General features: G+C 37.4%; 1 protein-coding gene across 2 annotated transcripts in view; it reads right to left on the reverse strand.

The window, feature by feature from the left end:
* KHDRBS2 (KH RNA binding domain containing, signal transduction associated 2) overlaps positions 1–27,005 on the reverse strand; it is a 551,406-nt gene that overhangs the window by 6,539 nt on the left and 517,862 nt on the right. For both annotated transcript variants that reach the window (XR_011429816.1, XR_002802329.2), the window contains exons 11-14: positions 20,159–20,241; positions 18,029–18,065; positions 17,326–17,496; positions 180–280 (exon numbers count right to left, since the gene is read on the reverse strand). The gene's annotated coding sequence lies outside the window, so the exon portion shown is untranslated. The remainder of the gene's footprint in view (positions 1–179; positions 281–17,325; positions 17,497–18,028; positions 18,066–20,158; positions 20,242–27,005) is intronic.

Genomic DNA, 27,005 nt, shown 5'->3' on the forward strand with positions numbered 1-27,005 from the left:
TGCTAGAATCTAAACCTCTGGAATACCAGGACCACACTTATGCACAATTTTATTCCCTCAAAAGTCTGGCACAAAGTCTGGTATATGTGGGCGCTCAAAAGTATTTCAAAGTCTATATGATATGGAATAATTGGATCACCATTTATTAAAGAATAAGTATGCAAGAAGAAAATACTTACCAATCAAGCTATAGAAGTTCAATGTCTACTTTCTTTGAAGGCTTTGGTAATTCAGCTGTCATTTGAGGATCTTTTAATGATGAAAATCAATTAGCATTACGCTGGTAAAGAGAGAATTTATGGGTCAACATATATATGTTGTTGATAGGCAAAAACCCCCCAAAACAACCCCAGACATATTACAAACTTCATTGAATTTCCAGAGTAGATGAAAAGTGTAGAGTCTGAGGTTTGTAGGTCTGGAATATAGGTCTTTAAAAGAATCATCTTCTATCTCTCCTACGGTAGATTTTTTGAGTTGTTGTTGTTGTTTTATACTATGCCATGAACAATTAATCCTTGCTGTATAAATATCTCTCAGCTGCTGGCTACTGTGCATTGGTTATATCAGTTCCAATTTGTTTGCGTTTCTCTAAGTGGAGCATCTAGCTGTTGGGCAAAACAAAACATTAAATTATCTTGCCAACTTTCTATAAATATTTGAAAGTGATTGTTATTTGAATACACAAACAATTTTTTAAGTTTCCTTATGAAAAGAGCTGATGTACTATTAATGGAATATCTGTTTCCACCATGTCCAATAATCTCCAATAAGCGGAAAAATGAATGGAGCTAACAGCTCCCTGCTCTAGAGGACAGTGTTCGAGCTTTTCAGCTGTTTAGCCATTCAAGATCCTCTCAAATCTGCCCCCTGCTTACCTGTATCTCTCTCACAAATATCCTGCTTCAGCTGAATTATTTCACTTATAATCCCTTGAATGTATCTCTTACTTCCCTCATCTCCAGGGTTTATGGTTTTGTTTTTGGTGTTTTTTGTATGTTTTTCAATTATAGAATGTATTCTCTCTTTTCACTCCTTTCCCAGCCCAACTTCCTCTTGAATTGCTGGTCACTCTAAACCATCCATCTCACATGCCAACTTCTCCAAAAAGACTCCCTTCATCTTCCAAGCTCTGCCCCTGCCTTTAAAACTACAGCATCTTCTCCCACTTAACTTCTACTGCCATGTTTTTGTCATTATATTTGTACATTGTTATTTTTCCTTTTCCTCCAGGTTGTAAAGTCCTAGTGGTAGGGACCATGATTTACAGACATCTTTGAATGACACTCAGCACCAGTTCACTGTCCTGTACATAGGAGTAGCTGTTTATTATACAGGAGTGGAACAAATGTTGAATGAATTACGGTTTTGCTTTAGAAGTAGAAGAGAGTGTGGCAATCTGGTTTTAAAATATGAAATGAAGCTTGTTTTTCCAATAAATAAATGTCAAGAAAAATTGGAGTGAGGATGGTTATAGACATAATAAGCAAAAGTGATGTGAGGACCTTGTTTGGATACTGATTTGAACAAACTAACCATAAAGGAACATCTTTGACATAATTCGAGAAATGTGTATATGGAATGGGTAACAGACGATATTAAGGATGTTTGGTATGACAAAAGCACGCTGATTATGTGAAAAATAGTTCTTAACAGTTAGAAATGCACACTGAATCATTTACAAATGACATGTTTGATATTTGATTTAAAATATCCCAATAAAAAGTATGAGATATAACTAAAAAAATGCAACAGTTTGCAAAATACTGATCATTATTAAAGCACAGTGAGGATATATAGTCTTCATTATACTATATCTCTCTAATTCAGTGTAAGCGTAAATATTTCCATAAAAGAGTTCAAATATATATAAAGTAAGTGCTGTCGGAGAATAACCTTACAGTCATTCTTACAGGAGGGAAGTATTCTTTCAGTCATTTAAGACATTAACTACAAGAGACTCTAGTAATTTGAATGACTTTTAATTCTACAATGTTTACCCTAACACTTAGAATCACTTCAACATGTGAAAACATTACTTCGGTTGCACAATGTCTTACTCCCTTGTATGTCACAGAAGACTACTGGGTGCTTAGTGAGTCTTGCTTTTCACCCTTCTCTAAGAACCCCATTTTTATTATTTATAACTGTCTAGCTTGAAGGAGGTTAGAGTCAACACAACAGCCAACCATTGATCCAAAATGTCTTACTCTCATATCCTGAGAATGACCAGCAGCCCTTTAAATATTTTTTTTTTTCTTTCCTAGCTGAACTAGATCCACTCATTGTCATCAGTGTCATGGAAGAGAAATGACATGAAGAAAACTTTCCTTTAATAGACATACCAGGATTAGGTAAGTTGATAGAGAAATTGTGGACATGACCAAGTAGCAAATGCTAAAGAAAGATGACAAAGTCAGAAAAACAGATGAATTGTTGACTTGAACACTAGACTTTACTATTGTCAAGCCTTTCTCTCAGACTCATTCCTTTCTTCCCATCTTTGTTGCCACTTTCCTAGAAAAGCTCATCTTTATGACTCCTTCAGGTGATGACTCAAAACCTCTAAAAACCCTTGGCTACCTTCATTAGCATGCTCCAAACCATCCCCCAAAAGCATAAAATCTAAGTTATATTCTTGAGTTTGAGAAAGAAACACAAACTCTAAAGAGGTCCTCTACCCTCCCGGCTCTCAACCACCGTTATGCCCTTCCTTCCATTGCCAGAGGTGCACCTTCATTTTCTTATAAGTTACTTCAAGAGTTTTCCAATAGGTCTTTTTGCTTCTAATTTTTTCTCTCTCCAACACACACTAACAGATGCTTCCAGAATCGGCTTCCTAAAATATGGCACTTATGACATCATGTTCAAAAGCTTTCAATGGCTCACCACTATCTATCAAATAAAAGTCCATTCTTGTTCCCTCAGCATTTCAGGCCTCACAAACCTGTCTGGAGTCTACATTCTAATTGTGACTTCTTTCAAGCATTTGAAACTGTAAACCAACGGAAATAATTGCACTTCCCTGAAAATAAATACCCTACACTTTTGGGTCTCCATTCTTTAGCTTGTTAGTGTTATTATTACTTAACACATCTATTTCCATACATTTCTGCTTGAGACTCCTCCAATTCTTCTTTCATCATGCTTTAGCATAAAGTCTTTTCTGGTCCATGTCAGAATCAGCCTCTCTCTCTGTAAGTTTCTACACCTCTTCATGGGTATCTTTCTTGGGATATTTCCTCTCACTGATTTAAAAACATGGTATGAGCTTCATTTCTCCAATCAACCAGAAGCTTTCGAGAACAGAACTTACTGTTTCATCTTTGTGTCCCTAGCCTTTGGCACAGTGGTCTGTGCTTAGGATATGTTTAGTGAATACTGGTTAAATTGCTGGTAGAAAGAATACTAAAAGTTCTATGCAACAATCATTAGAGATAAAGGCAAAGCAATGTTTTCACAGATTTAAAATATTATGATGTTTAAATTCTAGTTATTAAGAAAATTATCACCAATTAATTGGGGCTGTGCTGGGCTTTAGGCTAAGTGCATTCTTTGCATTGTCACATTTAATCCTCTCAATTCAATAACTTCTTAGATGAGGAAATTGAGACTTGGGCAGATGAGGTAATTTGTCGGTACATGGTCTATCTGACTTGAATTCAGGTCTGCTTGAAGTCAAACCTAGTCACTTGTCTATTCTTAACTGTGCCTGGGAAGCCCTAGGGTTTAGAAGACATAACTCAAAGGCCATCTCAAGAGACTGAACAAAAGACGCAGACAGATGGTGTTCCTGTTCCTCATCCCCTACTTCAATGACAGAAGCTTCTCTTCGGTTTTTTTTTTTTTAAAGATTTTTTATTTTTTCCCCTTTTTCTCCCCAAAGCCCCCCGGTACAGCGTTGTATATTCTTCGTTGTGGGTCCTTCTAGTTGTGGCATGTGGGACGCTGCCTCAGCGTGGTCTGATGAGCAGTGCCATGTCCGCGCCCAGGATTCGAACCAACAAAACACTGGGCCGCCTGCAGCGGAGCGCACGAACTTAACCACTCGGCCACGGGGCCAGCCTCTCTCTTCGGTTTTTTGCAGTGAAATTTTTATTTTTTATTTTTACCTGAAAGGTGGGACACTGACTTTCTTATTTTCATTATTTCCTTTATTACTTCTTGTCTTATACCCAAGGATTTCACATATTAATTTGCTCGTAGGCATTTAAACATAAAAGCCCTGACAACATTAACAAGTTGCATTTACTTCCCCAAAGTAGGCTGTCATGAGCCTGTGTGCCTATTTAAACAATGCCATCATCTTCTAACACATATGTTCTGATCCACTTTTATAATTTCTAAGTCTCACAAGAAAATCAATTTCATTACTTGATAGTTTCTATTTCAATTTGTTCCAAAGTGTTTTGGTTTTTTCCAGAAATTCTTCAACCCTGAAAGGATGAGATTATTGTGAGGATACTTAAGATATAGTTCTTTATTATTTATTTTTAACTGAGATATAATTGACATATAACATTATTAGTTTCAGGTGTACAACATAATGATTTGATATCTGTAAATATTGCAAAATGATCACAGCATGGTGACTATGGTTAATAATCTATATTGCACATTTGAAGGTTGCTAAGAGAATAGATCTTAAAAGTTCTCATCACAAGAAAAAAGATTTTAAAAAGCAATTTAAAAGATTATTTGGGTGATGCATGGCTCCTCACTGGTGGCCACTTAAAAGAGAGCTCATTTGAATTGTATAAATTCTGGTGTGTGTATGTGTATTCTGATATGTATACATATGCACATACATATATATGTACATATATATTTTGAAAAAATATATATTTAAAAAATTCATATTTCCCTGGTTACAGCTTATCTCATAAGTATCAGTTAACTAATGTATATCAGAAATTTGAAAAAAGATTTGAAAAAATAAATTTCTTCTGGGGATGAGGGAAACAGGAAATTTCATTAAGGAAATGTGGTATTTGGGTGCTCTGTGGAGCTTTGCCATGGGCGGATGGATAACCTTAGGATATTCCAAATTTAATATTTTCCCAAGCATTTTCTGGAATGCTAGCCCCACAAGCCACTATTGTATGTGGAAGGGGGAAAAGTGGAGATGGGTGCTCAGATGTGTTGGGAAGACTGCATCCCCTCCTGGAGACTTAGGAGCATAATAGTACATTAAAGGTTCAGAGACGTCTGTCAGGAGAAAAATGTTTAACTCTATGTTTCCAATTTATTTAATAATGGATTACCGTTATTTTCTTTAGATTAACTTGGATAACACCCCCAATTTCCCACGTAAGTAGAACTGTGCTATTTAGGCTGATGATTGTGATGGTCGTAGCATCTCTCATATTCCTTCCAATAAACACACATTTTTGTGTCTTGAACAGTTTCCTGTGTTTTTATTCAGTTTAATATTTACAAGTTGTATGATTATGGAAAGTTATTGAGTGTCTCTGAGCCTCAACCTCCTTGTTTGTAAAATAGGGACAGCCTAATACCTATTCATACGGTCTTGAGCGGACTAAAGGAGTCGGTCCATGGAAAGTGTGCAGAACTGGGTTCAGTTACTCAATAGAGGCATGATCCTGTAGACCAGCCAGAAAACATTCCTATTTCCACACAGTGGCAATCCTTCCTTTTGCTAGTCTCCAATTACAGGACTGTTATGTAAATGAACACATAATGCTGTAAATAGAGGTATTTATTCCTACAAGGAACACTAAGTAACAAGTTCCTTAACATGGCTTATGTGAGCCCTTCCAGATTCTGTGTGAGCCCTTCCAGATCTCGAGGAGCAGGCAGAGGCCTTCAGGGCCAGACACACACCATGTCTGCGCCTCAGAGGACAGCTGCCTTTTTTCTTCTGTTTTGCTTTTTGTTGGTTAAAAAAATACATGAACTTCTTTTCACCTCTAGAGGATTATTTATTACATAAGAAAACAAAAATTTTACACGGGCATTATTCTGGGTATGCAAAAAGTACAGCATTTGGGAATTATAGAGAGATAATTCAATACATGCTGATGATTTATCCGTTTAAGAAGATAATTATTCTGGTTTCTTGAATTTACAAAGTGGTAAAGAATATGGCCTTTGTAATTTGGCTTTTGCTTGTGTTCAGAAAAGTCCCTGAGGTTCAATGGCAACCGGAATACCTTCACCTTCCAGAAAAACACACTTCGTTCACCTGTGCTACCAGAAAGATTTATTAGATATTTGGACTCACGTGTCTCTCATTTTTATCAGGCAAGAACAAATAGAAATTGAGTAAATATGGAGTATATTTATATGTGCAACTTCTGTCGTCTTTATAACCTCTAATGTTATGGATCTAAGGATAAAATACCTAGAATGTTGAGAAATGATTGTGAAAGTATTCTGTAAATGGTAAATCACTATGAAAATATGTTTACTAATAGCAAAAATAATACATTGGTGTGTGGGGATTTTCAATCTTAGGTCTATAATTTTATTTGTTTTATATCTCAAAGGCAGGACCAACCTCAGTCAGTGTTTTCACAAACAGATATCAATAAGTCAATAAAATGTAATGTTTATGTAAGTTAATATGTAATTATCTACATTTATGTATAATCATAGATAATTACATAACACAAATACAGAATTCCAAAACATTTGTTAACTATTCCTCCTTTCCATAGAGATTAATTCAGTTCAATTATTAGTGTGACACACAAGGTTTTTAAAAATCAATTCTAAGACACATTAAATTTTGAAACCAGGGTGCTTCTCATAATCAATATCCAAAACATTGCTGAGTATCTATCTTTTATACTGAAAAGTTTTTATTAATTGTATCTTACAACCAATTTTGTTTCGTAGTCAAGGAAGTAGAGGATGTTGTACCATCATGAGTCTAGAGACTTTTTGTGGATTATGTTTATGTTACTCAATTAGCCTCCATGATCTTTTATGCTTCATTTATTTATTTTTCTCTACAAAGTCTTTATGAATGCTTATTCTATCTCAGTCATCAAATGCTGTGATGTGGAGGTCACAGACTTCTCTAATATTAGTTTTTGTTTTCAAAGGCCAGATTGTGAATGTTGACCATGCATCTTAGTAAAAGACATATGGAAGCAATGATCTAACACATCCATTCATTTGTGGACCAGCCTTGCTCCCTTAAATGAAAATCAAAAGATAACTGCACAGAAATCACAAAAAGTAGTTCTAATGAAGAATGGATAATTGTCTCCCAGGTGACTCAGATCTTATACTACTGGACAAAAGTGCCATTTTTTATTTTAAATTTCCTCTAAAAAAGGAAAATGAAATGAGTATAATAATACGTACTTTAAACTGGCCCACAGTATTATGCCATCTCGAGTTTTTTATGGCACTAACTGCCTTTTCTAAACACTTGACATATTTTCATGTTATTCCATTATCTCTACATATAGTTCCTGTGGTACAATACATGTTAGCCCAACCTCCCAATGTCTTGACGTAGGGTAAGAGAAAAAGCTAACTTCAGAGTGAGAAAGAACCATGGATGCTATACCATCATGATGAAAACAAAACACATCCTAACCTTCTCCAGCCACTTGACGTCCTCCATCACATCATCAGCCCTACCATTTTCTATGCCCTGCCGAATACAGTCAGATTGTGTTATTTATTTGTTCAGTCAGTCATTTAGAAAATCCATATTTAGCACTTTATGTCAGGTTCTATGGTAGATCCCTGGAATTTATAGATGAACACATGTTCTGCCTTCAAGGGCAGCCTCACGTGGAGACAGACAAATAATAACCAGATACTTTCAGTAACATGTGCTATAGCAATAATATAGAAAAACCACAGGAACAGAAAGAAGGTAGTCATTCTCACACAGCTTGGCTTGGTAGGGGAGGAGACAGGGCTTTGTCCTAAAGGAGCCAGGGTCTGGCCCGAGTGATAGAATATGAGCAGGACTTGACCAAGTGGTTATATGTATTTGCGTGTTTTTCCTCTTCAGCAGATCTCACATTTTGTAACTTCAGATTTAATCCTGGGTGCTCCTGCCTTTCAATACACTCCTCCTGAGGTAGTATCATTGATTCTCGTGACCTGAATGCCACCTCTGGGCTAATCATTTCCAGGTAGACATCTGAGGGCAGATCTTCCCTTTGAGTTTCTGTAGGGGGTTCAAGGGATTTTGCTGCTGATCAAGGAAAAAGATAAGACCACAAGGTGGCAGTAGCACACACAAACTTCATTGGGAGCGACTTTGATAGGTTCACACGTGAGGCAGTCCCTCACAGCAGGAGTCGGTGCAGAGATGAAGGCACAGGGCAGCTGCTCAGAAGGGGTGAAGGTGCAGGAACTCCTGGGAGAGGTGGCTTGTGTGGAGGCAATGTCTGTCAGCAGCATGGCAGGCGGTCTCTGGGTCCAAAAGCTCAGAAAGAAAGCAGAGGCTTGGGGTCTTTCTGGCTCAGGGCTAGCAGATGTAGGGTGAGATTTTGCAAGAGTATGCAAAACAGGCAGGCTCTAAATGGCTAAAAAATCTGCTTGTTTGGCCTATTTTAAAAATAAATGGATGTGTAAAAATTTGGTTTTGTCCCTGGCGGGCTTTTGAGCTAATGAGTCTCAGCCTGCAGTGAAGAAATAAATGACCTAGGGGCCAATATGCAGAGGCCATCTTTGGCTCATTTATATAACAGCTTCACATCAGTATAATCAAATGCTTATTAACATCTCAATTGGGGTGCCACATAAGTATCATGAAATTAACCTGATCAAGACAGAACTCCTGGTCCTTCTCCAGTTTTTCCTTCTCAGTAACTGGAACTACCATCTAATATTTGAGGCAGAAACTCAAGAGTCATACATGGTTCCTCCCTTCTCAATGTAACCCATCATCAAATTCTGACATTGCTACCTCCTAAGCATCTCTCATGTCTCGTTCTCTACACGTTGACCGCCAGCACTCTAGTCTAAGCTACAAATCTCTCTCGCTTGATTAGTCTAATATTCTACTAGCTTGTCTTATTTTACTCATAAATCTTTTCCGTAAATTCTCCAGACAGCAACGAAGGTTACCTTTTGAAACATGCATCCACTAATGCTAGCTCCTTGTTTAGATCCCTTTTAACCATGTCCGGTTCCACATTGGGAATATCCAAATCAGAAAATCCTGAATGATGCCACCTATACTCGTCCCTCCAAGCCCTTCTCCCACTGTTCCCCCCATGGCTCACCAGTGCCCAGCCACAGACCCAGTGACCTGTGCACGTTCTTTTCTGCACCACGACCTCTCACTGCTGTTCTCTCTTCCTGGAATGTGCTCCTCTCCCTGCAGTTCGAATGGCTAATTCCTTTTCTTCCTTCAGGAGAGGAATGTCACTTCCTCAGAGAGGCCTTCTGTGCCTGGCCTCACACAGCCCTCTCCGGCCCCACCACCCACTTTCATTGTTCTCTCTCAAGTTCTCCATTTATTTCTTGCATAACAACGATCTCAATTCATAACTGAGATATTCTGTGTTTTGTTTATCCCTCCAAACCCTCTCTAGACTCCAGGCTTCATGAAAACAGAGACTTTGCCTGTCTTGCTGACTGCTTTTTGGGCACATAATAGAAACTAAATAAATATTTGTTAGACGAAATACATACATACATTCAAAAAGAGCAAATAGCGGGAAGGGTGCAGCCAGGTGGGGAACGTTTTCTTCTCTCTTTTTTTAAGGGCTAAAGATATTATTGTATGATGTTACATAGTGAACAACACGGAAAATTTAACAGTGGCTTTCTTGATGACATAAAGGATCTCAAACAATATGGGGAATATGAACAGCCTTTGAGTGAACAGGTGGAAAATCATTGAGTTACATCACTTGTGATTCCTCAGCAAGGCTGTGGGTTATTAAAAAGTCGATTTTAATCAGCTGTTCTCCAAATTTTTTAGACCAAAGAAGATGAAATAAGAGTAATCTCGTCATTTAAAAGATATATGAAGGAACATTTTCTAATAGGGGTAAGAATTAAAGAAAAAATTTATCAAGAAGACATAACACAGTCTTAGAATTCTGACTTTCTACTGTGCCTTTTTACATTTCTCATGCATCTCTGACTATATTCCTTTTTCAGACTTACAACTATTTATGTGTGCATCTCTTGTTCTTTTCCTTGATCAGTCTTAACGGAAATTTGTCCGTCCTGTGTCAGCAGTAAACCTGCCTTCATTTGGAGATGGTGGCAAAAATAACAATGCAAAGAGTACAATCAGTGAACATTTATGGAGTGTTAATATGTGCCAGATTTTATTCCAGAGGCTTTACATGTTCTAACTTATTCAATCCTAATAAGAAGCTCTGTGATTTAGATACTATTATTATTGCCAGTTTACAAATGAGGAAACAACCAGAGCAAGGTCACACAACCTGCCTACAATCCCACAGCCAGAAAACAGTGGAGCCAGGACCTGAAACAGGCAGTCTGGCTCACGGCCTTTGTTATCAACCAGTGCTCTCCGCTGCCCCCTCCTGTGATCATCTCCCACTCTTTCTTTTTAGTCATCAGAATTGTTTTTAGGAGAAAAGGCGTGCACATACCATAGATATATTCTAAAGATATCAGGATTGTGCTCATAGAGAAAAGATAGAAGTTTGGAACAGATAATGTAGGAATGTCCCATTCATTTTGTGCCACATTACTTGGAAATTATTAGCTTTTGCTAAAATGTCAGTAGGTTTTCTTAGTGGGTAGCACACACAGAGGACCACAGAGTCTGTCTTGTCTCCTCTTTCCCCTCTCCAGGTGAAAACAAACTGAGAGGTCTGGGAGCCTCTTTCTGGGAGGAGTTAGATTATAAATCTATGCAGTTTTGGGGCAGAGGGAGAAACATTGACTCCTTTCTTTTTATGCTTCTAGTTCTCTCCTCATTTCACTCTTTGATCAGTAAACATAACACCTGATGTGACTAAGACTGGAAAGAATTCTTTGCTCTCATAGTTTCATTCATTCATATATTATTTATTCAACAAATATTTATGAGTACCTACAATGTGCCAGGCTCTGTATTAGGCCTGAGTGTTAAGTGGTGAAGAAAATCTGTGTGGGGGGGAAGAGAAAATGAAAACATAAAATACACATATATGTACAATCGCACCTATGGGTGTCTTTTGTATACATTACTTACACACATACATGCATATACTTTATATCTCCTACATATTTTACATATTTATATAAATTTAACTTCTTTATTTACTTCATGTGGCTATTTTACACATACTCTATATAGGTATATGGTTACAAATTATCATATTAAGGAACTGAACAGGTTCAGTGACATCAAGGGTAGGAACCACTAGAAGGGCCATATTGAGTTCCTGGGGACAGGCAGCTTAGGGATATTCCTGGCTTTAAAGAAAAGTGGCAAAGTGGTCTTGAAGTCCCTGTACTGCCCAGCCTAGCCCACAGACCTTCTGAGAGGAATCAAGGAGCTGCGTCCTGTCTGGGTGCCCAAACGCCCATGAGTCCAGCCCCAGAGTGAGCACTCCAACGTGTTCATTTGACAAGGAACTAAAAATACTAGCATGGATACTGGTGAAATCTAGAAGACATTTAGTTCACAAACCTATGTTGTGAACATGCTGTGAGGAGACATAAAAGAAAAAGTACCTCTGACCGCCAAGCTCTGAGTCTAATTGGGTAGAAAAAACAGATGCATGAGAAATGACACCGGAGGCAATGGACCAAAATGTGCAAAGAGAGCCATTATAAATGGAATAAACAGAGCACGGTTGAGCTCATCCTTTTCAAAGGAAATGAGTGAGAGACATGGCATTTACTTAATTGATGGTGGAGGCAGTGAGAATATATTTAGATGGATGCTGAAAATAAGGGCTTAAATTTAGGAAGACAAGCACGGAGACAGGATGCAACTTCTAGTGAAGGAGAACAAAAACAAGGCAAAGATTTGAGATGCTTTGTCCTAAACTTGTTTAAGCGCTACTGTTCCTCTTGTGTGCCTATTTCCCTATTTATCAATGTTGTTCAACAAAACTAAGTACTTCTACATGCGGGCACAAGCCTAGGCATTTTGTGAAATACCTGTGTCTGTTACTAAAATGTTCCTAGTACAAAGAAACCAAACCAAACCTTCCATTCCAAGATCCTAATGCTAATTTTTGTCCAGCATGGGAGGCCTTGGAACTTTCAGGGTGTTCAAAAACAGTTCAACAAATATATCTTGAATAATTCCTAAGTGCCGAGGAAGTTATGGAGCACTAGGACTACAAAGATGCAACACAGTCCTTCCATTATAGAGCCAAAGTCTAACTCGAGACAGAGACATAAATATATTTCACACAATGAAATACTGGGACACGAACAGGGCATGAAGCGATATTGACCCAAAAATGAGTAGAAAAGTTCAGAGGACACTCCTGGAGAGGTGGTTATTTGATGGAGAATTCGTAGCTGAACAAAAGAAAACAGAAGGAAAAAGATCATTTCAGGAAGGGGTAGCACGGTGGGCAATGCAACAGGATGGGCTATAGGGGAAAATGTGCAAACCTTTATAAAATGGTATTTTCAGAAACAGCATTAATGTATGTTTCAGTGTTCAAAGTTCAAAATAGGTTTAATAAGTGCATGGGATGTCCAACCCTAGGTTGGTACTTTTGGGTTGAGGGTACATTTATAGATCTAATTTAAACTCTCTAAAACAATTTTAAGATATGGAGGTGTTTTGTGGCCCAAAATTTACCTCTTTGGAAAGAAAGTAGAAGGGATATAATTGCAGAATGGTAACAGCTCACGGATCCATATTCCAATCCTATTATTCACAATGTGGAAATAATCTGGAGACTCTCTCATCCCTTGCGACTTCCTAGGAAGGGACCTAACATTTCACAGAAAAATTACCTGTAACTGAATTTGAGGGGAGTGGCCTGAAGAAGGGAGACAGGCTAGGCTAACAGTGTAATGGCTGAGAGTCTTTTGAATACTTTTTCTCTGCTTCCATCTCAGGGACCTGGCCCAGAGCAGGCTCAAGGTAGAGTCGTCATGCAACTAAGGGAGAAGAGGAGCAAAGGGAACAGTGATGGCAGGAGTTCATGCTCCAGGAGGGCCCCTGAGATCTTTGTGCTGGGTACAGAGGACTGCACTTCCAACAGTGTTACCTGCCCAAGAATTCTATAAGCAGTCAGGGTCCAATCAAGGAAAACAGGATTCACCTGGGATATTTGAATGACAGACTCTCATGCAGGGAATTGATTAAAGCATGAACAAGTGATGAAAGAGACAAACGAGGCCAACTAGAGAAAAGGGAGGTAACCCAGAAACTGGCAAAAGGAGCAAGCCAGAACCAATCCCAGGCAGCAGGGACACAAGGATGAGGAAGTGTTGTTACAACACAGGAGCCTTGGGTTACCTGGTGAGAACGGGGACCGTGGCAGGCTGCAGTGGTTGGAAGTGGAGCAAGGAAGAGACATAGCTGCTGCCTGAGAAGGTGCAGGAGACAAACTGATGTCAGGAGAAATACCCTGGCTCCTTCCTTCTTCCTAGCCTCCTGTCTCCCACCATTGTCCTCACCCGCAAGCCCCGCTGCCAGAAGCCAGCTGTAAGTCAGCTCAGACAGGTTCCTGGAAAAGGAGGCTGCAGGCCTCAGATTTCCCTCCCCAGCATGGAGGGCAAGGAACGGACCCAAGGCCGCCGGCCCCAGACTCAATTAAGAGAGTTAAGTTACCGAAATCTCAGGATGACCTTGCTGAAAAGAGGATGCCTGCACTCCAAAGACTGAGTTCTTAGAAAGTTTGAGTGTAAAAAAAATATCTTTGGAATGCGTTTCCCTTTTCTCTGCTTTGCTTGGCTAGAAGGTCAACGTAAAATGGGAACATCTGCATGCACACCCCAAAAATTAGCTTTCATTTGGCTACAAACACTCCTCGAAAAGACAGGCTGATTTTTTTCTCTAAAAGAAACTGCATTTTAATATCCTATTTTGTAAAACTTAGCCGACATGTAAGATTTTCTGTTTGTTGTGCTAGTGCATTCTATGAATCAGAAAATCCTTGAATCATCAAACAAAGGCTTATTTGCCTAAATTACCATGCTGGCCTGACACTGAGATGTGCCGTTGGTTTTGAGTCTGTGCATTTAGTGACCTGCAGTATTTTGATAAATGCCATTGCCTAAAACTATTCAGTAGGAGGTTTGGGCACCATCTGTGTTTGTTTCTGTGGGAGCAGTAACTGCCTAGAGAAAAATCTGATGCTCATTTCAAAGATGCAGTATAAACAAAATTCAAGATGATGTGTTTAACATAATTATCCCACCTTTCATTTACACAGTGCTTCATGCATTTCAAAGTGATTTGATGTGCTTTCATTCAACGGATCTTCACAAAACTTGTGGAAGTTGGGTATGAGCTTCTAAAATACATAAAAGCTCAACAAGGAAAATAACACTGAAATTAGGCAGTTTTTTAGGAGAAGAGTAAAAGACCATCTAGTCTCCTCTCCTGTTGATACTAATAGAAATACTTATCGAGTACCTTCTTTGTGCCTGGCACTTTTAAAGTACATCACATATATCGCACCATTTCATCATCAGAACCATCCTATGAAGTAGGTATGTTCTTATTTTAAGAACGTAGAGACTAAGACACAGGGAGGCTCATTGATAGCTAATAAAAGATAAGGGCCTTGGCAGTCTAACAAAACACTGTCTCTCTTAAGCAATGTTTTCTTAATATTTACCCAGCAAGCAAAATTCTTAATTACAGAGATATATATTTATATGGTGTCTCTTCCTCTACAACGTGCATGTAACTCAGTGGTGTGCTGGTAAACTGGCTCACTGGCTCTCTGCAAAAGAAAGAAAGAAAAAAGCCCTGATTTGTAGTGTGCTATGGTCTGAATGTTTTCTATGGTCCTCCTTGACCCCCAAATTTACGTATTGGAATTCTAACACCCAATACAATAGTGTTGGAAGGTGGGGCCTTTGGGAGGTGATTTGGTCATGAACATGGTACCCTCTTGAATGGGATTGGTGCTCTTACAGAAGAGATCCCACAGAGCTCCCTCGTGACTTTTACCACGTGAGGATCCAAGAAGTCTATGACGTGGAAGAGGGCCCTCACCTGGCCACAGCCTGATCTCAGACTTCCAGCCTCCAGAACTGTGAGAAATAAATTTCTGTTGTTTATGAGCCACTCAATCTGCAGGATTTTATGACAGCTTGAACAGACTAAGACACAGCATTTGCCAATTTCAGTGGTATAAGCAGTCCCACCACGGTCCACTTTAAGCTACAAAAGTGAAGTCACTGAAGCCTAGTTGAGAAGGGATGCATATACTCGCATCTCATGAGCTTGTGGCTCCAGCACACCACTGGCTGATTAAAATTACTAATGGTGCTCAAGATGACATGCATGCCATGGATGTGATGATCCACTCTTGAAATATTCTTAAAACATGAATTCATTTTATTTTCAGCTGTTTTATGCAACTCACTGTGAATTAAACTGTTTTAGATATGTTCTTGTTCAATCACTGCTTACAAAGAATAATGTAATCATGTTTATTTTTGGTGCCTTTTTCAATGATGATAATTAGGCTTGCCTGGGATGAGGCAATCATGTAGCAGCTGGAAAAGGCAGAGGGGAGGCCGAGAAAGTGCAACCACTCATACGATGGCCAGTAGATATATGCCTTGAGCCAGGTACTAGACATTTTCCAAGCCACAGTTCCTTAGGTTATTTTGCAGCCAGTATGGTTATGAAGACTCCAATTAGCAATGTGGAAGTCTTGGGTTTGGTCCAACCAAGAATTCCATGTGTCTCTTACAGAATATAGTCACCTCAAGAGTTCATTCAATGGTCTTTTAGAGAAGAATGGCCATTTGTTTAAGCTCCTCTAGCCTAGAGCCATGTGAACTGAAGAGTAAGCAATAAATGGGAGGGCAACCAGGACTTCTCTTGAGTGGCACCAAGGCTGAGCTCACAGCAAGCTGTACTGTGACAGTTGCTTCTGCCCAGGCTCCTTCTTCTGGTTCCTACTCGTCCCTTCTCTGACACCAACCTAAGTGTCTGTCTTTACTATCAAAGCTGTCTCCCCCGAAAAATGTTTTAGAAATACATGTCTAAAACTGAACACTATATGATGCCTTCCACTTTCCCCTTTATGCTGCAAAACACATAGATGAAAAATAAGATCAAAGCTCTCTGTCGTTGGCTCACTGTACTCTTTCACATCTGTGTTTTGTTCTCTGCTCCTTCTTTCTTCTTCCCATTATTTGTACCCCCTACAAAACTGTTTCCAAAAGTAGTATAAAATTCCACTGGGGAGCTATGAATATCTCCTGACATTTTTTTTCACAACAGTAACAACAAAATGCTAAGAAAGCTTGGCTTGACTGGCACCAGGGGGATACAATGCAGTAAGATGAAGAATTTGAGTGATCTTGGTGGTTGTCTAGTAACTCTAAACTCTAAAACTCTATTAACAACCGAAACCAAAACAATGACACGACAATCCTGTTCTACAAAAAAGCAGGTCAGTGGAAGGGGCTAGGACAGCCATGCTCCTCCCCATGGAGGGGTCTGGTGACTCTGCCTGCTCCTCCCTCTGGAGAGGCTGGTCTGAGAAGGGGTTTGCCAGCTGTTCTGGGCATCAACATGGATGGAGAATTCCCTGCTGCTAAGATGATTGCAACTTCTTTGCCTTTTCCACTCTTCTTCTTTCCCTTCAGTCTTTTCATTGGGAAGGAAAAAGCCTAAAAGCTTACTCTTACAAGCTAATGATTGTTGACAGTCTGACCGCTCGTTGGTTCTGGACAAGAAACAAACAAACAAACCAAAACCTCCATGTGTAAAATACTGGATCCTCCAAATGGAGACCACTGAAATCCACCCAACAAACAAGATGGAATGAATAAACCAAGAAAATCCAAATGTCTCGTTCATTCAACAAACAAATGTGTTATGCATATTCTAGATACCAATCCCTATGCTAAAGATCTAAGAACCCAAATTTGAATAAAATACAGATCCTGTCCATGGCAGTTTGCAATCTTAATTACATTTACTAATTGTGATAAAATTTCTTTATTACCAATATTAATGTTCATCTATAATAATATACAAACTTTCAAGCAAGACTTTAAACCTGAGTTTTATGTAGCCATGTCATAGATATATTATAAGATACTTGAACATTTCCAGGTATTTATTGTTATAACTTTTATTATCTATTCTAGATCAATTCAGTTAGCAATCTGAAATGCAGGAAAAAAGTCTCTAAAGGCAAGATTTTATTTTGAGCTAAAATGTAAAAGAAAAAGTTCTGTTTCACCTACCTTCTGTCCATTTTGACCTTTCATTCAAATCTCATTTCTTCTATGAAGTCATCTTTTTAAATCCCAACCCAAATTAACCTCTTCTTTTTCAGTCTGCATAATTAACATATTAATATATTCCACATATATTTTTATCCAGTGGTGGTTATTCATAAGGCACTTCAGAATCACCTGTGGAGTTTAAAAAATACACATTTCCAGGCTCCAACCTTAGAAACTTATTCAGTCAATGTAATTATAGTCCTAGCATCTACATTTTAAAAATACTCCATATGTAATGCACTCCAGGTTAAGCATTGTTCAAATTACACTGTAAGATTTGGCATTTTATGATAGCACATAATCTATATTTGTGCACTGATATTCTTACATCCTCTAATGAACTGTAATCATCTTTCGGGTGTAGGCACAGACATATTTACTTTGTTCTCTGCAGGGCACAGAACTTACTCTGCTCTAGTAAGAATTTCCACACTTCTTGTATGAAAAAATGCCAAGAAATCCTTTCGACAACTTATATATAATACTATGATATCTGTTTTTCTATTCCCATTCTTTATACAGTGATGGAACAAATGTGGTCATGAGCAAATATTTATTAATTTCTATTTAATATTGCTTTTCAGAAAGGTTGCTAAATTAGGGCAGTCCCTAGAGAGTTCCAGAGAGGATACTATCTTTAGCATAGTGGGGTTAAACTTACGCTGTTGGTTTGGATCCAAATTCTCTTCTTAGTTGGCCTATGGTGAGGAGAATAACAATAGAAAAGATCAAAGTTAGTAAAGCACATGCCCTTGGTAAGCACTCAGTGCATGACAGCTAATACAAATATGAGATGTTAGGGAAGCCTCTTTGTCCCTGTGTATTTTTGGCAGCATCCAGATTTTATGCCTTACATCCTGATAATCACTTACCCCCAGAGGCATCTATTCTAGTCACAGAGTGTCAGCATTGGCAGGGCCTGCTGAAATGAGTTAATCCTCTAGTTTTCATTTCTAACCTCTGAACCAGTTGAGGGCTTATAGCTAAAGCCATTCAGATACATTAGTGGGCTTCAAATGTTCTGCCTCGCAGAGCTGTTTTCAGGGTCAGTGAGAGAACACAGGAAAAACCCTAAATATGGTGCCTGCCATAAACTAATCACTTTACAAGTCATTGTTGCTATCATTAATATAATAATGGTAATAACCTGAACTGCAACCCAGCTGACTTTGAGATCAGATTAGTGCTCCTTTCCTGCCTCTTAAAACGCACAGTCCTTATAAAAATATAGTCATAACAGCTAGGAAGAATAACAAATTAGAACTATTGATAATCTTCAAATGTATTAAGTAAAACCAAGCTAATCATATCGATCAGCAGAAAGGAACATAGTGTATCATCTTCTGGCCTATGTTGTCTGGTTGTGTCTGGTTGCAGGTTGTCAACTGTGAGAAGAGGTCGTGCTAATCAACCTCTCTATCTCTGTTTCCTCAACTGTGAAAGGGGGGGCAATAAAATACCCCCCTCATTGGGTGATTGTGAAGAATTCATTATACATGAAAGCATTTCAAAGGCTCTGACAAATAGCAAGCTTGCAATAAAGCTTATTTTATTATTTTTAACATTTTGTTATTATTCATAGATAAGGGTGCCATAATTTGTCATCCATCCTGGGACATGTCTGAGATTGAAAGGTGGTGCTATAATAATAATCACACTGGGACAACAGGTGTAACCTGGGGCGTATGGTCGCCTTTTCTGCAATACATTTTTAGCTGAAGGCAGATTCCTTGGGGAGAGGTGTCCTGTGCAGAAGAATTTACTTGTTGTGTATGGGTCAGATTCAAGATGAGCACAAAAGTATGGTACTGCCTTCTTCCAGACTCCTCTGAGACAAAATAGAAGGAGGCGTGGTCTTTCTATTGTATTTATAAGTTAGCTAAAGTCTTTCCTAAGGTCTCTCTGAAAGTCATGTCATGAGAGATGCACTTTCATTTTTTAAAAAAATTTTATTCTAAATACTTGCAAAAGAAACTTTCTGAAACCTCTTATAAAATTTCCTGTTTCATTAAACAAATATATACACTGCAATTTATACTCTCTAAATAAGTTCTTTTCCAATAAAAGTGTGTATAAAGAAGAAAACAGAAACTTCTCTTTTGAATCATCTGTGTCACTGATCCCCCATCCAGCCATACATTTACTTCTCCTTTTGGTTAGGACAAATTAGAATTTTAGGAGAGAACAAATAATCATGGTCCTAGTCTATCGTGTTCTGCTCCACTCTGGTCCGTTCTGCCCCACTTCATTCTACATTTAGTGGAAGCCCTCTCTATATTGACCCTCTCGCCAATAAAATTGAACTTTCTCTCTATACGAAAAGGTGATACTGGGAAGGATGACTACTGTAACTTTTTGGACAAAGGCTCCATGAAGATCCATTATATACAGTGGGTGACATTTCCTCTCCTCCAGAACTTTCTGTCCCACTCATCTTACTATCAGAAACAGTGTGAATATTTATCACATTCTCTTAAATATATTTCCTTATTATTTGATTTCTGTTTTGGTTTTTACTCTGTGATAGAAATGCGTAACCTCAAGGTCTGGTGATAGAAGATGTGAAAATCGTGTGCATATGAGAGTCAATACATTACTGCCAGGCTGCTACAACGTAGAATAAAACTCTCACTTTCCTGACATTAATTTAATGTTGCACTTAACTTCTATTAGATGCAAAGAGCTGCTCCATCCACTTAAGCATTTCTTTTTGGCCCCATAATGTAGTATTCTGTATCTGTCTTGTAAGCAGAGTGCATAAGTGAAATCACAAGTCGATGAGGGGACTCACCTTCATTGTTAAAAACATCGAACCTCCACACAGTCTTTGTCAGATTTATTCCAGCTTTTGGTTTTTCTATCATACATCTTCACCTACAGTCCCAGATGAGCAGAACAAATGTAAAGCATTATGCAGCCATACATATAGGTATCTATAAGGCACTCGTATATGGGTATCAATTCGGTTCATGCCAAATTTAACAACAGTAATAGTCATCAAACATACTCAAAACAAAATAAATTATCCATCCAACCTCTTGTACTTAAGTGCTTTTTATATTCTGTGTTTTAGAGAAACAGTTTAAGTTTAAGTAGCATTCAACCTATGATCAGTTCTCTCCTGAGGAAGTTTTTTATGAGATTGAATGAAGATAATGACAACCATTAGTCATTTCCATTAGCATAAGGCGCAAGGCACACTACAATATTTATAAGCAGCTAAGCCACGACAGTAAAAATATGACTTCCTGTAACTCGGACAGGCTTCTGACTACAGCTGGCTGTGATTTTGTAAAGCATAACCGGTCTAAGTCTGGTAGTAGGATACTTAATGGCATGTTCCTCATCAGACCTAATTGTTTTCCACCACAGGGTACAAAGCTTTACGTCCTCCATCAGCCAAAACCAAACAGGCATCCTGCTTAATGGTTGTTCAATTAATGTTTATGTGCTACTTTTACACCCTGAATTATTTGATGAATGAACTCTAAGAAGCTACTTGAGAACTAAGTTTAATGGGACCTCAACTATTATTAAAAATTCCCAGGATCCTTACAGTAGCTGAAACCATCAACTAAGGGATATAGAACATACACTGATATCCAAACATCTTCTACTTTCCTGTAAGGAAGACAGAAAAACCAAATACTTGGAAGGAAATGATCTTTGTAGCTGGAGCCTTGCTGCCTTGAAATTGAAGATCAAGATAGGGTCAGAATAGATACGACCAGTCAGACCAAGTCAAAAGGGCAGACTTGGTTTATTACACTAGAAAGGCTCAGGTTCTGTTTCAAATGCTTCCTTAACTTCTAACTCCACACCTACCGATATTTCCACTTTCCTTATATAGGACGCAGCAGAAAGCACTAGTTGCCTGAATGTATTAATTCAACACCCTTCCTTTGGTAGAAACTTTGTAAAATTACTGAAAAAATATTTTCATTGCAATCACCATTTTTGAATTTATGACAAAAAAATGATTTTTGGCTTTTGTAGTTATTTAGATACTGCAGTCTTGTATTCATTCACTGTTTTTCATTCTAATATAAGAGCCCTGATGTCTCCAACCCTGGGACAATTAACTAATAGGATCCCTTATTGTTCCAAATTAGTTGGGCACCATTAGACACAGGAAACAGAAAGAAAAAAACCAAGCACTAAGGAAATGAGAGAGAGTACACATTTCCTTCTGGAATTAAGGATCCTTTTACACCATGTATGGTATTTACGAATGCTGAAGTATGTTTGTGTGTGTGTGTGTGAGGAAGATTGGCTCTGAGCTAACATCTGTTGCCAATCTTCCTCTTTTCATTTTTTTGCATGAGGAAGATTGTCCCTGAGCTAACATCCATGCCAATCTTCCTCCATTTTATATGTGGGATGCTGCCACAGCATGGCTTGACCAGTGGTATATGGGTCTGCGCCTGGGATCTGAACCAGTGAACTCTGGGCTACTGAAGTGGAGCATGCGAATTTAGCCACCACGCCACTGGGCCAGCCCTAGAAGTACGCATTTTAATAGAACTGTGGCTGTCCTCTTCTTTCTGTCCTACAGTTTAACATATTAACATAAGGGGACAAATGAGACAGCAAGTTTAAGAGATGTCAAACGTCCTTGGCAACTTTCCACTGAGAACACAACTGGGAAATGACAAACGTCGCCTGGTTGGTTGAAATTTAAAGCTCACTGCTTTTGATTAAGGCAATGAACTTTTCATTTTTTAGTTTATTTTGCATTTCTTAAACACTATTTCACTGAAATGTATGTAGTTGAATTGATTTGAATTTGATTAGTTTAGCACTAATCAAGTTTTATTATTTGTAATAAATAAAGGTGGCTCTGGTGTTACAGCACATTAAGAAACATTTTAGCAGAGAGTTTTATTATAATTTTTAAATGTATCATTATTTCATATTAAAATCAAATTCTTTGCAACTAAACTGGATATATTCTTTCTAATTCGACACATTGTTGGGTACTAATTAATATTCTAATTTATGTCTAGTCGATTTTTGAAGCTACTGAGCAAGTAACATGTGACATAAAACTCTGAATGTGGTGGGTGGGCATTTGGTAGATAAACTGATTAGGCATGAAATAATAAGTCCTTAATTTTACTTCCAATTAAAAATCCATATAGTATGTTTCCCCAGTTATTTTATACCTGACTTTTATATGTCAAAAATTAGAGTAGAGAAAAATATTTTAGCAAATAGAATATTGGGAATAGCCTTGGGTGTTATGTTAATATAAGACATAAAACATTGGTGTTTAATGCAATCAAAACTATTGGATGATACTTGTGTTTCATGTTATACATTTTTTCTACTAACTCCATTATAAGGGCGTATTTTGAAATGTGAGAGGAATTGCATCACTTATAAGTAATGCTTATATTCTTTACAAATGCAAAGTGGATGAGACAGTTGACAATTTGTGGGCTAATTTTCACAAATATCCTATTTTGGACTGATTATCAGTTCAATAGATAATACTTATTTCTAAACTTCTTTAAAGTAGGAAAAAAATAAACTTTCATAACTGCCTAATCAATAAAATTGAAGGCTTGGTAAGTATACAATACAGAAGATAGAAAATTTTACACAAATTCCATTAAAGCCTGAAATAAAAATCTTATTCATTCACTTAAGTTCTGGTAAGACCTGATCATCTTTTCAAGGAACAAGTATGCCCAGTATTAACAATATTATGAAATCCATGTTCTATACAACATAAGCAAGACCTTACTTTGTTTTTATTTTTTAATCATAAAGATCATTGATAGTTTATTTTGTACTCCAATAATTTTATTTTGAAATTTAATTCCATCACAATTCATAATCACTGACAAATTAACAGACTGTGTCTTGTCCTGAAATTTCTGTTCTCAAATTCTGTTTTCTTGTGTATTTTTACATAGAAGGCAATTAAAAACAAATAAAACAGCTACTATATTTAGAAACCAATAGTTTGATTAGTTAAATAATTATATTTTGATGTTGTCCATGGTTCTATTAAGAACAAAAATATCAGTTATATATACATGATTCACTTGAGAACTGAGGTATGTGTCATTTCTACAACTTGACAAGTCTATAAAATTGACTGAACACAGCTGCAATATATTAATATGAACAATCAGGGTTACTTTGAGAAATAAAGTATATTTCTACTGCAGTAATAATGAACTCTAATGAGAAAATAAATGAAAGCATTTTTAAAATATTTTAACACTGCTAAAAACAAATCTAGCCTCAGAAGAGAAGGAAATAATGCCCAGTTAGATATTTATCAACTATCCTTATCAAATAATTTATCTTTATAAATAAATACATAATCTAGAAACACTATGTAGCATATCAAAATCTTCTTTTTTGATGTGGATATCACAAACATAACTAAAGTCATCTCTCATTTTTACAGCATTTCTAGACCCTTCCTTCCCCCACACTGGGGGAGGGAGGCAGAGGATCATCTTGTCACTAAATATATGTATTTGTTTTAAGTTTTACAAGTTAGAAGCAAGTATTATTTATATAATGAGCCCTAATATTCTAATTAGTCACCCATGCTTAATAAAAAAGTGAATTTCCTGATCTCAGCAGCTCACCAGAAATGTGTGAGGTTCTGAGCACACCAGAATGTGGAGGGTATAACACAGGTCGCCTATCTGACCACAGGAGCAGGAATTGAGGAACTCATGTCGAATGCAGGAACGGTTTCACCTGGAAACTGAGTAAGCTTCGGACACTCAAGTAAGCTTCTTTTATATTGGAAAAGGAGCTAGCGTATTTTCAGTACAGTAGATTACACAGCAGATTAATTGTAAAACAGTAAAATCTGTATTGATTTGTCATGTCCTGCTTCAACAGAGGGCTTGTGACAAATAGGTATTTCTGGGTCCTTGCAATGCACTTTTAACGGTAGAGGTGGACAGAGATAAATTGGATCAAATAGCAGAATCCTTCCAGGTGACCACATTCTTACAGAAGTAGCACAAGTCTCTGCACTGCTAAGTGAAACTGTTTAATAAATTAAGTGAAGATCAACTGCTGATCTGTTTAATTTAGACTCAAACCTCCTGGGATCTCGTCCTCAAATCAGGATGCTTGGTTTAAAATTAGGAAACTGAATGACTTTTTTTGGTCTTTGCAAACTGAGCCAAAATTAGATTTTGGAACTCATAGGGCATTTAAAAATCTCAATTATCCAAAAGCCATAAACTTTTTTTTTTAAGATGGAAGGACTAGTGTAAGTATGGAAAAGAGATGGCCAACATTACGCTAATTGTTATCCCGTGGAGGAATGATTACCCAGTTTTTTTTCTTTTGAAGTTTTTATCATCATAGATGCTAAAGAAAGTCATAATTTTGACATGTTATAAATCAAATTAGAATGTTTCCATTAATTTCTTAGTGTTTTGCACTTTTAATTAATTTCAGTTCTATTCTCTTCCTGCTAAAATCAGAAAAATTATTACTTCATTTAGATATTACAAATTCAGCGTACACTTTTGTAATCATTAGGCTGTTGATTTTGAGCAATTTCATATGTTTCTGACACCAATATGCTGTTTTTTCTAAAGTAGTCAATATTATGGCATGCCTTTAGGAGGCATCTAAATGGTAATTATTAAGGTTATGAGTAAATGTTTATATATAGGTAAAAGCAAATCTCACGACTTTTGGTTAACTTAGAATGTTTTATTAAAAGATGTTTAATAATTACTGCACTTGAACAGTGTTCCCTCTCATACAACCGTGATCTCTCTTCCACCATGGGACATTATCTTTTACAAATACAAGATAGGTAGTTATTTTGAAGAGGTTAATGTTTCAGACCAAGTCTCACCATTTAGAATTTATATAGATTTTGGGAAAACCTCTTAACTGTGAAATTTCTTTCTTTATCTTTAAAATGAAGATAAGAAAATTTGCCCTGCTTTCTTCTTAGAGCTGTTGTGATAATTACATCAATATTATCTTAAAAGTTTTTTAAAGTATCAATGCATAGATAGATAGGTAGATAGACAGATACACACACATAGATATATATTTTTTGTCAATGATGTGGAGCCAATTCCGACTCCTAGCACGCCTGTGTATAGCAGAGCGGGACCCTGCTCAGTCTTTTTGTGCCATCCTCTCACCTTCCATTGCTCTATCAGGCAATGCTCTGCTGCCATTCATAGAGTTTTCATGACCAATGCTTTTGGAAGTGGGTGGCCAGGTCCTTTTTCTGAGTCAGTCTGGAAGCTCCACTAAAACCTGTCCACCATGAGTGACCCAGCTGGTATTTGATATCCTGGTGGTATAGCTTTCAGCATCACAGCAACGTGCAGCTGCCACAGTAAGACATTCGATAGATGGGTGGTGTGGTTCCCTGATTGGAAATGAGCCTCGACTGCAGCAGTGAGAGCACTGAATCTTAATCAGCGGACCACCATGGCTGGCTATACATACACATACATGTTTATACATACATATAATGTCATATACAATATTAGCATTTTACATATAAATAGACATAATTTACATATATCACATATAGTACGTAAATATCAGATTAGAAAACGATAGAAGCAAGTTGATATTGATTCATTTAGTTACATTTGATAAACACCTTCCATCAATTTGGATCAATATACTAGCTAAGATTTTAAAAAGTTAAGCCTTTTCCCAAGAGGGCTCCAATTTTTGTTATCAGAGAGGTAAAGCCTGGCTGTTCTTTCCCAAAATATTTCTTGAACATCTTTAAACCAAGATGCTTTGCTTGATGACATTTTTCCTTATGTGACTAGCTCAGCAGACTATTTGGCATCCACTGAATATCTTTTAGCTGTAAATTGTCATACGGCCACTTTCTTTTGAACCTGTTTCACTTAGTCCCAGCCTATCATTTCTAGTCTCATTTGCAGGTTAAAGTGTTTCCTCGAGTGATGTAAGGAACTGGTAAATTAGGGATGGAAAACTACGTGGGTTCAGTAAATCATCTGAATGTTACTTAAAATACACAAAACACCTTGGACTTAAATCCTGAGAGAATTAATTAATGGTCTCCTACTTCTGAACAAGCAAATCAACTCATCATTAAGTTTTACTTATTAGTAATTAACCTTTTATAATATCCTATGTTAGACATCATCCTAATAATCTAAATATTATAAATAAGCATCTTTTATTATTGAGAGTCTTATAGAGTTAATGCTTCCGACAGGGTCTATTTTTTACTCACAGTATATGGTTTTCCAAACTACAGGCTTCTTAAAGTGTAGGTTGGAGCACAGTATCTCTCAAACATCAATATCATTGTAAAGCAATGTGATAAAATTACTTTGGCATATGCTTGGAATTCATAGAGTTAGTACTCTTATATTTTAATATCCCTGAACAATTCTGAAGGTGCATGATATGCAGCATTTTTCTAAAAGTACAAATTTCAACTAATGTACACTGTGAGAGGTTGGTGCAAATTTTTGTTCCTTACTCACCAAAGAAATTTTCTGAAATGGGAAAAAAAATCTGCTGGTGGAAGTGAAGGGAAAACGGAATGATCTATGAAAGCAATTGCTCTGGAACAGACAAGTGAAGCTCCAGCTGCAGTCAATAGCAGAATGTCCTGTGTTTGCCATAAAGGG

This window comes from Equus caballus, chromosome 20 (genome assembly GCF_041296265.1).
Source record: "Equus caballus isolate H_3958 breed thoroughbred chromosome 20, TB-T2T, whole genome shotgun sequence".
Classification (NCBI taxonomy): Eukaryota; Metazoa; Chordata; class Mammalia; order Perissodactyla; family Equidae; genus Equus; species Equus caballus.